Source organism: Hippoglossus hippoglossus, chromosome 7 (assembly GCF_009819705.1).
Source record: "Hippoglossus hippoglossus isolate fHipHip1 chromosome 7, fHipHip1.pri, whole genome shotgun sequence".
In the NCBI taxonomy this organism is placed as follows: Eukaryota; Metazoa; Chordata; class Actinopteri; order Pleuronectiformes; family Pleuronectidae; genus Hippoglossus; species Hippoglossus hippoglossus.
The window spans coordinates 269,448-284,006 of NC_047157.1; the positions used below are offsets into that span (position 1 = coordinate 269,448).

The 14,559-nt window shown below is 43.7% G+C and overlaps 1 long non-coding RNA gene across 1 annotated transcript; it reads right to left on the reverse strand.

Moving 5' to 3' along the window:
- Window positions 1–1,957: 1,957 nt before the first annotated feature.
- Window positions 1,958–9,298, reverse strand: LOC117764384. Its single transcript, XR_004614381.1, has 3 exons — window positions 9,120–9,298; window positions 5,378–5,382; window positions 1,958–2,063 (listed from the first exon to the last, which is right to left on the reverse strand). It is a non-coding gene; the product is annotated as an uncharacterized LOC117764384 (long non-coding RNA).
- Window positions 9,299–14,559: the final 5,261 nt, after the last annotated feature.

Sequence of the window (14,559 nt, forward strand, 5' to 3'; positions counted from 1 at the left end):
CCCAGACGCGGAGACGCGATGGTCTCCGAGATCTGGCATGCAACAATGGAATTAGGCAGCGGAGAGTACATATTAAAACATCAAGGGTGCAGCAACTGATGATGTTTGAGAGTCAATATTTCTTCTTGTGGTGTCTGACATAGCATGATTAGAATGGACGATGGAGAGCTGCAGTCGTAGCTGTGCCACATCTTAGGGAGTTCGGGGAATAGCATTCAGGTGTTAGGCCTCAGCTCTGGCAGGGATTGGGAAGCTTTGAGGAGATCTCGTCATGAAGTTTTCAACCATTGTTGGTGAGCGAGGGTGTTGCCAGATGGGTTGGAGAGCGATGCAAGTGTTTCATCATAGAGGAGAAAGAACAGAAAGCAGTATTATTCTTAGCAATGATAATTCAGAAGTCTCGACAAGATCTAGCAGACTTGTCGTGTTCTTCTAAGATTAGAGAGGGTAAGGTCATGTAGAGGATTAAATGAGAATGTCCCTGGCAGATTTCTGGCAAGACTGCTTCCATCATCGTATCTACTCTGACTCACCTTGACAACTTAGTAATACGGAAATAGAAAGCCAAGCTAAATGTTGGGCAAGACTGTAATCATTGAGGCTTTATAGATTATATCTATTGTAGCAGCATTGACGCATGAAAAAGTAATTTGTTCTTGATATATTTACTGCTCTGTAGGAATCGGATGAAGACCATGGGGTAAAGACCATCGGGTTTGGTTGGCCCCTAGAAATGAAGAATCCCCCAAAACAGCTGTGGTCTAAACTTCCTCTCTATGGGCAGAGATTTTATTTATTTATTTGTATTGTGATTACGACTATGACTACACGACTACAACACCAGACAGTACGCGAGAGGTTAAAGAAAAAGTATATACAGTAAAAAAAGTATAGTTCCTTGCTTGGGGTACACTGCAACAATCAGTCCTTCATAACGGGGCTTATTGCTCTACCAACAGGGTTTATATGTTTTCTATTCATAATCTAAATAAAACAGAGCCTTAACCTAAATGTCTATTGTTTATATTATTTTAAAAGTGTCCATGGCTCTTGTCAATCATTGTCTCAGTAATGCTCCTGCAGTGCTGAGGCTGCACGTTCCATGGTTATCAGCTATGAAGTCCTTTAATTATTTTAAACAAACAGAAACAATTAGGTTTTCTCAGTTTCCAGTTCATTAGTATGGTTCTTTTTGCAGATAGGAATGCCAACATTATCAAACCATGTGTTACTGCAGATTGTAAACCATCCATTTTATTTCCCAGCCAGCATACTTCTGGGGATACCGCTACATCTTCATTTATTGTAGAACTCAGTATTTCTTGACTCCTTCACAGAATTTCCTTACTTTCTGGGCAGAGAGAATGACTTTTCATGAACAACAAAACTTTTACCAACCTGAGTACATAATATATTTATCTATTTGATTGATTTCTAAAAGGGCAAGTTCAGAAATGATAGCCGAGTAAGTGTTGAGGCTCTCCCTGTGTGCAGGTAAACTTGGTCTAATGTTCCGAGGTGACGCTGAACTAGGCCGCGGCTAGCTTTCAAAATAGGATCATTGATTTTAAGAACTACAAAAAATACCTGAAATCAACTATGGGTTTCTTAGCGGACATCATGGCCTGTCAGAGATTTATTCTTTTGACATATGCATATTTGCTTATATGTATATCTGCGTATACATATTACATTACATTACATGTCATTTGGCAGACGCTTTGATCCAAAGCGATTTACAATTAGAGCATTCAACATCTATGAGGGGCCATTTGAAGGGTTCAGTATAAGGACACTTTGGCATGCAGATGGGAAGACTGAGGATTGAACCACCAACCTTCTGTTTGGAGGACGACCACTGTACCCACATATAGATATAATATTCATATAATTGAATGTTTCCAGAACAACAAAACAGATTACCTGCTGGAATTTGATTCCTATGGGAATCAGGAATTGTTGCCGCAGGAGACAGGAGCCTTGAACCCATGGCTGGTGCTGGGACTACAGCTCCCATAATCCTGTGGAAGTGACGTACCAGGAAGTACTGAAACACGAGCCGGCTCGCCAGTGTTTGTGATGGAAATTCATCTTGAGATTTGAAATAATGAAATTCTCAGACTGGAGTTGCCTTTGAGTCTTTACAATAGTAAGCTCTGCAGAGGTTACACAACAAGCACGGGTGCTCAAAATGGAACTGGCCGCAAGTTCACAAAAGCCAGAACTTATACAAAGAGGCGTTTCATAAAACATAATATGAAAAAAGACATGAAAGACATGAGATCATCATCTGTGTCTATCTGCTGTAGCAGTTGGAAGAAAAACATCACCAAATAAGGGCATGCACCCTGTTGATCAAGGTCATAGCAGTGAGACACCACCAAATAAGGGTTCCATCCTGTCAGGTAGACAGTATCACAGCAGTTAGACACCTGGTCAGGGGGATTTCCAATACCTTAGACACTGGTCAGTTGAATTTTCCACAACACTTCCCCCTTTGACCATCAATAAAAATATGATCACTAACGAAAAATAATCAAGGAACATCATAATCAACATCATAATCATAGAAGAATATCGACGAGTCTTCAACCCTGGCACTTTGCGCACATACAGGGTCACATCCACCATGGAGAGGTTCTAGAACATACGATGCATGGCGGGGAGGTGCAATAGGTAGCCGCTGCTGTTTTTGTGGAAAGAAAAAAGTTATTTTCCTGTAATTGAGCAAGCATTTAAAATGAAAATGGAAGGAAATCAGGTCAAACAACATCATCATCTCATTAACCATTATCAAAATTTAACATACTGTATTGATTGGCAAAAGTAACTCATCTTAAAATGTAATAAAACGTTAAATGTCAACATACAGTATATCTAAGGTTGAAAATATGCAGTAAAAACTTTTTAAATTCTTGCTAGGAAGTAAAAATTGATTAAGTATGTACAAACTTCATAAAGTAACTCACATCAACCTTAAAAATTCACAGAGCTTCAAATTAAAGCATCATAAAATATGAAGTTGAAAGGATAATTGCAGTAGCTGTTTTTGTCTAGTGAAATCACTAAGAAACACATAAGCAATCTGGGGGGAGAAAATAACATAAAAAAACCTCAAATTGAGTATCGTCATCAGAACCATCTGTGCTGTCAGTGTCCAGGTAGGGAGGGATGGGGAATAAGTTACGGATCAAGGGGACCTGAATCACTTCTCTTGTGTCTAGTCAAATTTGCATGTGCTGGATGGTTCTGAGAGGACACTGTAGGAAAAGAGTTAGATCATCAGAGACTTTTACAGGGGTGCGTCTAGACAGAATAATGTGCAAAATAATAGTAGAGGAGATCATGAGTAACACGCATAGTGAGCCTCTCAGGCCACACAACCCTGGTTGTCGAAATGGATGCCATGGCCTGTCCATGGTCTCAGTTGTCAGGCAGATTTCTTCTGTGTTGTGGCAGAACGCTCGTGTGGTTAATCATACAACACTCTCGGTGCTTCTCAACCTGTGGAAGTATCAGTGTGTGTGCTTTGAGTTGAAGGCGTCAGCTGGTCAGATGGAGCTGGTACTCATTTGCAGTGGCTGGCGTGGATCCAGGTGGCTCTTTCAGCAACTTTCACTGCTGTGTGGGTTGTGAGCAGTACCTGCTAGGGCCCTTGCCACCTGTTTCCTGATGTCTGAAAGAGAAGAAGTCAGGTTAGAGCAATAGGACAACATATCATGATCACACAAGTCTGTGGATGGAAGCGGAGAAGACGCAGGATCCACACCAATGTGGGGTTCGTTTTCTCATCATGTACATCAGCACCAGAGGCAGGACTTTTGTCGATGCAAGACCTGTGCCTTCACAGCACTTTGCAAGTTTAGTTTTGAGTGTGCCGTTCTCTCGTTCCACAGTTCCACCACTGGCTGGATGATATGTACAGTGTTCGCACATCCATAGTTAGATGAGAACCGAGTTGTTTGACAGCTTCGTTTACGAAGTGTCTGCCATTGTCACTGGAAATTCTGCTAGGAATTCCCCATCATGGAATAATGTCTCTTAATGCAAAAGGTGTGCTATCTTTTTACCAGAAGATGTGAGGAAGTTTCTGTGTTGCCAAAGGGCGCCAAAATCATGAGTTACACCGAACGCATATCTGGAGTCAGTGTAGACTGTGAGTGTTTTACCAGGAGCCAATTTGCATGCTTCCGTGAGTGCGATGAGCTCTGCTGCCTGGGCTGAGAGGTGAAGAGAAAGAGAACTCTAGAGGAGAACTTCATTATCTGAACAAACAGAAAAACCAACACAGTTAGTACCAGAGACAGGGTCACGTGAGGCGGACCCATCGACATACAGAATCAAGTCAGAGTTAGAAAGAGGTTCGTCAGAGAGGTCAGGTCGTGGGGAACACTGGAGTTGAAGTTCAGCCACACAGTTGTGTTCTTCCCCGTCATCCGGAAGCGGAAGAAGCGTGGCTGGGTTCAAAGTTGAACAGCGTTTCACTGTGATGTTGGGCATGTCAAGAAGAACAGTGTGATACCGCAACCAGCGAGCAGCAGAGAGATGTGAGGTCTTCTGTTCTGTAAGAATGAGAGACACAGCATGAGGAACAAGGAGTGTCAAGTCAGAGTAACCTACTATGTCTCGTGAGGCAAGGACGGCTTTTTTCACAGGCGGCCACTGCACGCAAACAACGTGGAAGGCCAGCTGCCACCGGATCAAGTTCGGCGGAGAAGTAGGCGACAGGGCGATATTTGTCACCATGAGACTGAAGGAGGACAGAAGTCATGCAGCGGTCTCTCTCATCCACAGCCTGAACAAAAGGTTTGTCAGGGTTAGGGAGAGCAAGAGTGGGAGATTGCTGCAGCGTCTTCTTCAGTGTGACATATGCCTCGTCTGCCTCGTGAGTCCAAACGACACGTTCGTGAGGAGTGAGTGATTTGCCATGGTACAGAGCACCTAAAGGGGATTCAAGAAGAGCAAAGTCAGGAATGAACGTTCTACGATGAATGACATGAGTTGTTTCTTCGTCAAGGGTTTAGGCATGTTAACAATAGCTTCTACTCTCTTATCAGACAGGGATTTGCCATCTTTGGTGACGACATGACCCAGAAACGTGACAGTTTGTTGTACAAACTGTAGTTTGCTGAGGCTGACTTTATGGCCCTCACGAGCCAGATGTCTCAGCAAAGCGATCGTATCTGTTTCACATTGCTCCTATGTGGGACTGGCAATTAGTGGATCATCAACATACTGCAAGAGAACTGAACCCGGAATGAGGATGAGGGATTCAAGACTGTTCCTGAGAGCCTGATTGTATAATGATGGAGATTCACAGTAGCCTTGACATAGGCGTGTGAAAATGTAGGCCTTGGTTTCAAAATTAAAAGCTAACCAGTACTGGCTGTCCCTGTGGACAGGAACACTAACAAAAAAGCATTGGATAAGTCTACAACCGAAAACCACACTGCATTAGGCGGAATTTGGGAAAGCAGCGTGTATGGGTCGGGAACAATAGGCGATCGAGAAATTACGGCATCATTCACAACCTTCAGATCATGCACAAACTGCCACTCAGTAGGTTGACCTTTGTCTCTGATCTTCTTAACTGGGAACAGTGGAGTGCGGACCGATGAATCAGGGCAGGGGACAATTACACCAGCCTGCAAAAAGGATTCAAAAACAGGACGTATCCCCTCCACTGCATTCTGTCTGAGTGGATATTGTTGTTTACATGGCCTATAATCAGATTTTGGAGTGATTTTGACTGGATCACAGTTTCTGATGAGGCCCACATCATATTTGTCCTTTGCCCACAGTGTTTCAGGCAGATCTGAAAGTAAAGGAGAAACATCAGAGGGGCTGGACAACATTGCATAAGAATGAAGGTGATTTTCAGTCACAACAAATGAGCGTGTGGCTGGAGAACAGAAGGTTGGAGACATTTTTAGATCAAATGCACTCAGACTGGGTGAATACATTACGTCAGGCGTGGTTGTGGGTTGCCAATCAACGGCAGCCTGGCATGATCTGACAAATGGGCCTAAGTCTTGCCACTGGTCATCATGGGACTTGGAGAGCGAGATGTGAGGGCTGGAATTCGAGATGCGAAACAGTGCCATCTGTTGGTCAGTGAGTGAGACGAAAGCTGCACTTCTGGAACCAAACCAAAAAATATTGGACACTTTCAGAGAATCATCAGGAAAAGGCAAAAACAGAGATTCATAAACGTGATCTGCTGTGTCTGTCACATGTGAAGTGCAATGCAGTGAATCAGTGTGCATAAAATCAGAAAAAAGGGGTGTCGAGAGACCCTGACCTGGAGAGCAGATCAGTAGAGGTATTTATAGGAAGTTGCCACTGATATACAAGCAGCTGCTCATGTGTGGTCTGTGACATTGTGAAGAAGAATTGTGCGTAACTGTCACTCCATCAGGGGAGGATACTAAATTGAAGCCTAACACCATCATCAAATCGCTTTCTAATAGATTAATTGGGCAACAGGGAGACAACAGAAAATCATGTTCAAACCTTATGGGATGTTTGTCAAACCGAGCGGCACATTTGAGAGGTTTTGTGAAATTTTCTTTTACATTGGCACCGCTGGCACCTTGAGAGAATATAAAGCGACCACTCATTTCAGGAGATGTGGGCAAATCTGACATCCTAACCACAGAATAACCTGCACCAGAGTCGACCATGAAATTAAGTTTGTGACCGTTAAAACACAGTTCGAGTTGAGGTATTTTCTTAAAAGCATCACTATTGTACTTAACATAAGAACCACAAAGTTGTGTTTGCTCTGGTGTGTGTGTGTGTGTGTGTGTGTGTGTGTGTGTGTGCGGTTAGTTTAGCAAGTGATTTCTTCATTGCTGGAGCTTTTGTGCGTGTGTTTCACTTCCCTTTCTCTGATCCTCGGCGGGTAGGTTGGTCGTCTCCCCGCCGTCTGCCTCCTCCTCACTTTCTGTATTTCAGTCGGCAGTGAAAGTTCTTGGCTAGAGAGAAACCGAGAGAAACCTCTCCCACGGCCACGTCCGCGACCGCGCCCCTCTCTTCCTGGTTCAGTGAAGTTGGCTCTGCTATCAGCGTTATCTTGTCTGCGTGGCCTTGACAGGGCAGACACAGCCTGCATCATGGTTAGCTGTGCTTTCTGGAGTTGTTGATTATTTTTCTGCTGAGTTTTGTCTTTGGTTTCTTTGTGTTGACGTTCAGCATGTTCAGCATGACATCTGACCTCTGTCAAGCGAGCATCCTCAAGCCCGATGCAGGTGTGGCCTACGTCTGCCCGTAGTGGGGGGAGCAGACCATTCAGGAAGGCCTGTTTCAGATGTGTTTCATAAGCCCCTGGCTCGTTGCCAAGGGTGTCAGGTATGGGGATGCCTCTGTGTTGATTAAACAGGACGGTCAGACATGTGAGGAAATCACCTACGGTTTCGCCTGGTTGTTGTTTGCACCCCATTATTTTGGACATGTCAATTTTATTGGGGAAGGCGGTCCTCAGGGCGTTGAGGAGTGTGTTGAGAGCGTTGATGTATGCTGCATTAAACGCATCATCCCAGTCTGGTGAAGTCAGACGGAGGTCTCCCCCACAGTGCGGACATATCTTTGCAAAGTCAGTGGGGCCTAAAGATGAGGAAGAGGTGGCGTCATCATTCAGTCCTCCCGCTGTCCCGTTTCCATAGACTGGGAGAGTGGTGGGTGGAGTCTGAGATGGGCCTGATCGTTGATTGGTGGAGTCTGGTCTCTGCACATCATATGGAGGAGGGTTTTGTCGTAGGTGAGGAGGAAGGCAGGCGTCGAGGCGAGGACTGCCACACCCTGTATTGGAGAATACAGAGATCTATATGATTTCTTTTCAACTTTCTCAGTTTCCTTCTTATCAACCTTAGCCATCTGTTTAAATGTTTGTTTTCTGTCCCTACACTCTGCCTCTTTTTCCCACATTTCAAGACACTTTCTTATTATCTTCTGTCTTTCTACATTGCGACCTTGATTTATTTTTTTTCTCTTTTTTAAAATTTTTTTGTTGCTTTTTAATTCTTCCTCTTTCTCGAGGAGTTTCTCTCTTAAAAGTTTAATTTTTTCGACAATGAATGACCCGTTATGAGGAAAAGCAAAGTCTCTGGACCATATTGGAAGAAAATGTCACACTTTCCCGTCCTCACTCATGCAACCATAAAGCCCACCATTTGGACTTTCTGGGTTTTGAAGTCCCTGACTTCCCTTGTTACCCATCTTTATCAATTAAGTGTATGAAATTGTGCATGTCCACAATTTCCCTTGAACACTCAATTTAAGACGTGGACGTCTCCACGAATCCTTGTTTCTCTTTACGGCAAAAAACAGGAAAAAAAAGCCATCAACAAGGATGATTGCCACAAAATGGGTCAGATTAACATTAATAATCCACAATAATCCAGAGAGAATGACTAATACACCCGTTCCAAATAAAACCCTTTAAATGTATTATTTTTTATGTTTGATTTCGTATTTGAGAAATCAGTCATGAAAATCAGAATTTCAACATCTCACCAGATATAAGATGACCAAAGAGAGGTCTTTGGATCCCTGTGAAGAAGGTCCGGAACCCCAGTTATTTCGGCCCTCTATTCTCTTCACTGTTGGAGGTAGAGGCAGAAGATTTTTTTCTCCTGGGTGGCCAACCACCGAAGACTTCTCGGGTCCAGACGATCTTTCAAGGGATCCTGTTCGTGACGCCAAGTTTGTGATGGAAATTCATCTTGAGATTTGAAATAATGAAATTCTCAGACTGGAGTTGCCTTTGAGTCTTTATAATAGTAAGCTCTGCAGAGGTTACACAACAAGCACGGGTGCTCAAAATGGAACTGGCTGCAAGTTCACAAAAGCCAGAACTTATACAAAGAGGCGTTTCATAAAACATAATATGAAAAAAGACATGAAAGACATGAGATCATCTGTGTCTGTCCGTCCGCTGTAGCAGTTGGAAGAAAAACATCACCAAATAAGGGCATGCACCCTGTTGATCAAGGTCATAGCAGTGAGACACCACCAAATAAGGGTTCCATCCTGTCAGGTAGACAGTATCACAGCAGTTTGACACCTGGTCAGGGGGATTTCCAATACCTTAGACACTGGTCAGTGCAATTTTCCACTACATGTTGTTTACATCACGTGCAGGGAAGATGGCGTATTATGTGTCGACTGAATTGTTTCATTCATAACGTTCAGTGCAGATTTCATTCAGCAGAGGGGACAGGATGGTAGCCCCAGCGGATCCAGGCGTGCTTCCTCTGCCTCCGAGGGACAACATCCCAAGGTGAGGGAGAAGTTGGTGGAGCAGCACAGCCGAGAGGAGCCACAGCACAGACGCTGGACGTCCTAGGACCGAGCCCAAATTTCGTGAATAAAGCGGACTTCTTCCCCGAAGGACTCATTGGGATTGAGAGCAACAAACGACCCACGGAGGCACAACGATCACATGGTCAATAGCTGAGACGATGAAGCAACTGGTAGCAATACTGCAGCAGCAGTGTGAGCAAAGGGGATGATGGGAAATGTATCTCTGCCTAAATAGAGCACCTGATAAGGTGGGTGTGTACTACAGATGGTGGTGGAGAGTGACGTATGTCACATGATGTATGTCACATGATTGGAGCAGCGCAGCTCGAGTTGGCTGCCTGAACTAGCTCACAGGCGTCGCTCCATTTGTAGTGTTCCCTCTACCCCTTGTGATACGACAGGGGTCTGGACTCCAAGCCGCTGACGATAATATTGTTCATGCGGGTGTACTGCTCCAGGTCAGCCACAAAATACTCCAAGAATGCCATCCTCTTGTTCTTCTACTCGTTTTGTCTTTTCAACTCCTTGACTAATCTTCAGTTGCTTTTCGACAATTGTAATCTCTCCCTACATAAAGTCCAGCGATGTCTTTATTTCCCTTCACCTCCTCGTCCGTAATTGTACAATTCCTCTTTGGTTGTGGCATTGTATGTATGAACAAAGTTTTGTCAGATACCAAGCAGGACCAATATCATCGACCTTTGTTTCGCAGTTCCACGAATGGGTTGAAGGATTTTTGACAAGTGCTTCAAATTGAGTTTGCTAATTTAATCTGATGATCACGGCCTGGACCCACTCCATGGGTTTGTGAGCCGCCATGGCCTGGTGGAGGGACTTTGGGCAACTGTGGCTGTGGGGTAGAGCGGTCATCTTCCAACCAGAAGGTCAGCAGATCGATCCCCAGTCTTCCCCATCTGCAACGGCGAAGTGTCCTTGGGCAAGATGCTGAACCCTGAATTGCCCCTTATAGAACAAAAAAGTGCTGCTAATAGATGTAATGTATGAATGTGTGTGTGAATGGGTGAATGCCAAACTGTACTCTAAAGCGTTTTGAGTGGTCAAGAAAAGACCAAAACTAGAAAAGTGCTATATAAAAACAAGCCATTTACCAAATACAAACCATTTGTAATTTGGACAGGTTTGCTTTGTGGCCTTCAGATGCTAAATGTTTCAGCAGGGTTACTGTCCAAACCATGGACATATTACAAAAGTGCACTGCCTGGGGACAAAGTTAACATGCTTAGGCTATCTTTGAGAGCTTCATTGGTTTGGAACCTTTGGAGCACTTTGTTAACTGCATCATTAACAGCTTGCAAGTCTTGAACAAACCTCCATTCATCTGGCTGGCCACCATCTCAAATTCTTTCTACAGAAAAGATTGGAGCACGGGACACTTACTCCTGTTTTCAATAAGGGGTTGGAAATTGAAGTAATTAGGTGTGTTCACTATTGGTTGCATGCCTTGCATGCCTCCTGGCATACCTGCTTGACCCAGTGGAGGTGGTGGGACAGAGCAGGATGATGGCAAAGCTGTCTTCTCTCATGGACAACCAGTCCCACCCCCTGCAGGACACCATCACAGCACTGGGCAGTTCCTTCAGCACAAGACCGAGTCCCCGTTAGTGTCTGAAGGAGAGGTATCGCAGGTCATTCCTTCATGCAGCAGTAAGACTTCACAACCAGCTCTGCTCCCAGTAAAACTACATTCACTTTAACACTTCTCAACTGTGCAATATTCACTGTACTATATTAATTTGTCTGTGCAATATAAACGGTTATGTGCAATCCATTCACTGTACATATTCTGACACATAATATATTTCTTTACACTGTATATACCAGTTTAATTACATTTATATTTTCTATATATTTTTTCTATATACTTCATTATATTCCTATACCCAAGTACTGCATGCTACTTATTTGATGTCTTTTTGCTGCTGTAACATTGCAAATGTTCCCATTGCGGGACTAACAAAGGAATTCTTATTTAATTAGGGCCCGAGCACCAACAGTATGAAGGCCCTATTGAAATTTATCTGATTATTATTATTATTAGGACCCAAGCACCAACAGTGCGAAGGCCCTATTGAAATTGAAATGATTCTTATTATTTTTCAGCCAAATTAATTGCCTTTTTGAGGCCTTAAACATACTCGAAAAAGTGGTGATAATTTACGTATTCTGGAGTAATTTGAAATGGACGTGACAAAATGGCCGAACAGTGCCACCTAGAACGCAGCCCCTGAGCTTGCTTTCACCAATCTTCACGAAAATTGGTACACACGTCTCATGATGAGACGAACAAAAAGTCTCAGGGAGCACTATGAAAAACACAGCAGGAAGTCAGCCATTTTGGATTTAGTGGCCATTACCAGTTGTGTATTTTAACGAACTCCTCCTAGAGCTTTCATCAGATCAACTTCAACTACCTTGATTTTTTAGTTTTCGTCACACAGTGTGACCGTGGCATGGCGTCAAAAATGGATTACTCGCCATCCAAACAAGAGGTTGTTATATCTTGAACATACATGGTCCAATTGACCCCAAACTGGATATGTATGACAACAGTCTTGGCCTGATGACATCTACACAGAAATCATGACTTGAAATCACAGCGCCCCCCTGTGGCAACAGGAAATGTTTTTTTTATTAATTCCTCCTCGTCCATTGACCGCAACCATGTAAAACTTTGTCAGAAGGGTCTCGAGACATTGATTATGTATATGGAAACTGTGAGTTTTCGTCGAACACCATGTTAGTGGCATGGCATCAAATTTCAACAAGTCGTCGTGACACAAGAAATTGCTGTAACGTCAGTGTCCATTGTTCAATCTCCCTCAAACTACATGTGTGTAACAACAGCCCCCCCCCATAGACATTCATATTGTTTTAATGAATGGGCGTGGTAAAATAGCTGAAAAGCGCCACCTAAAGTACAGCCCAATCTCAACTCTGGATATTAATACTATCTGATTTTTTTGTGTATGTCCCACGGTCTGACCGTGGCATGGCGTCAAAATTTGATGATTCGCCAAAAGAGAGGGATTTATTATAACTCCTCTTTGCATTGTCCAATCAGCCTCAAAACTCTTTCACACGATCACAGTCCTGCCCTGCACAGATCCATATGTCAATATTGACTCATTGTCACAGCGCCACCTGCTGGCGACAGGAAGTCACATGTTTTATACTTTGATGCACTGTTGCTGGCTGCTTTACAATATAAGACATACGACCATGGTCAGAATTGTGACATTTCCTCAAACCGTGTAAACATTGAGGTGCGGCGAAGGTTGATCCTTCGCCAAGGAGACGATGTTATAATAACTCAGCTGTGCATTGTCCAATCAGCCCCAAAATTCTATCACATGATCAGAGTCCCGGCCTGAAAAGCTCCATATGTCAATATTAACTCAGGGTCATAGCGCCACCTACTGCTTTGGCATGAAACATTAAGTATTTTTTAACTCCACTGTGCATTGTCCAATCAGCCCCAAAATTATCCTGATCCTGATTTCCAATCACAGTCCCCCCTGGTGGCAACATGAAACACCAATATTGACTTAAACTCACGGTGACACCTACAGGAAAGTCCGTTTTTTATTTTGTTTCACTTCAGTGTAGTGTCCTATCATCCCCAAAATGAATGTTTGTTAACACTTGTAACAAGACGAGGTTACAACAAAAGGAGTGTCCTTCAATTCATACTTTTGGTTGTTATTTCAACAATCACATTAATTTTATATGATTTCTTTTAAATATGATACATGAAATAGTAATTTGACCACATGACACATGATTACTTGAAATACTTCATCCATTATCAATTCAATCAATCAAATTTTAGTTGCATTGCTCAAAATCACAAATTACATTTGCCTCAGTGGGGTTTATAATCTGTTTTTTTTTTAAGGCAAAAAAAATCACATAATACATCACTCACAACACAAATTTGGATGAAAATCTTTCTGACACTTGTGTAGTACAAAATGTACAGAATTTAGATCCAGGACATCTGACAATCTAAATCACACTTGCCTCAGTAAGATTTACAATTGACACCCTCTGCTATATTGCAGCTTAACATCATCCTTGCAATATAAAACCCTGTCTTCAAAATCCTGAATCACCAACCCTGATAAACTTCTAACACGGCTTAATGCCACATATGCCTGTTGTTGGGGATCGAGCTTAGACAAAGGATCGTAAACGAGGCCTGCATGTGCTTTTCATGGCCTGTCTAGAGTTTTGCTCCCCCTCAGGAGACAACCCTCCAGAGATTCGACAGAGCGGCCATGTTGTCTTGACAGCGGCCCGAGGTCAACTTGGGCCTTCTATTGGCCGAGAGCCAACAAAACCCCCGGCCGGACACCTCTCAGGTAATAAATACCGAGAGCTCCCCCAAATCAGTGCTCAATTTCCCCGTGCACTGAAGATAGGACCAGAACCTCTCCAGGTTCCCTCCAGATGATCCAGACACTTAAGGGAGCAACCACAAACGTTTGTAGTTTTTATATTTTTTTTTCTACTTTAAGTTCATTCAACCTCTTTTAATTTTTTTCACTTGAACTTTACTCTGAAAGGACCGCAGCAAAAGTCGAATACTCGCCGGCCGAGTTATCCACAGACTTTTCCTCCGCTCCCACAAATCATAGCAGCTCCGCCGCTATTCATCCCTGCAGAAGAGCAAGATTATATTCGCCAAGGCATTGAGACTTTTCGCCACGGAGAACGAGACCGATTCTCTCCACTTTCCGGCCGCAGCTCCGGTCCCGCTGCCATCACACGAAGCAGCTGATCACTGTTTCCAACGGCCACGAACTCAATCCACTCGTCTTCCCGGAACGCGCCGCTCGCGCACGAACCAACCGCGGAACATCGACAAGTAAGAGGCTTATGTCTGGGCAGAGACTAGTTTAATTATTAGTGTGTTACTATTTGAGCGTACATTTGTGTGAGACCGCCGTGTCCACTTTTGTCCACATTGTGCCCGCGCGTCGTGACGTATTCGGCATTTCCGGCTACGTCACCGCGTTGTGTTACCGTCAGACCGACTTTACGGAGATTCTAACCTATTAAAAGATCGGTACACCGCGGGACGGATCTTAGTTCGTTCGCTTGGGTACTGAGTGGTAGAGTCCCCGCAAAGCTGTCTCTGGCGGTGTTTGAGATCTCCTCTGATAAATTAGTGTATATCTTTTCCTTCCTCTCTCTCTTCTCTCCTAAATCCGCCTGCACGCACGTCCGAACTGC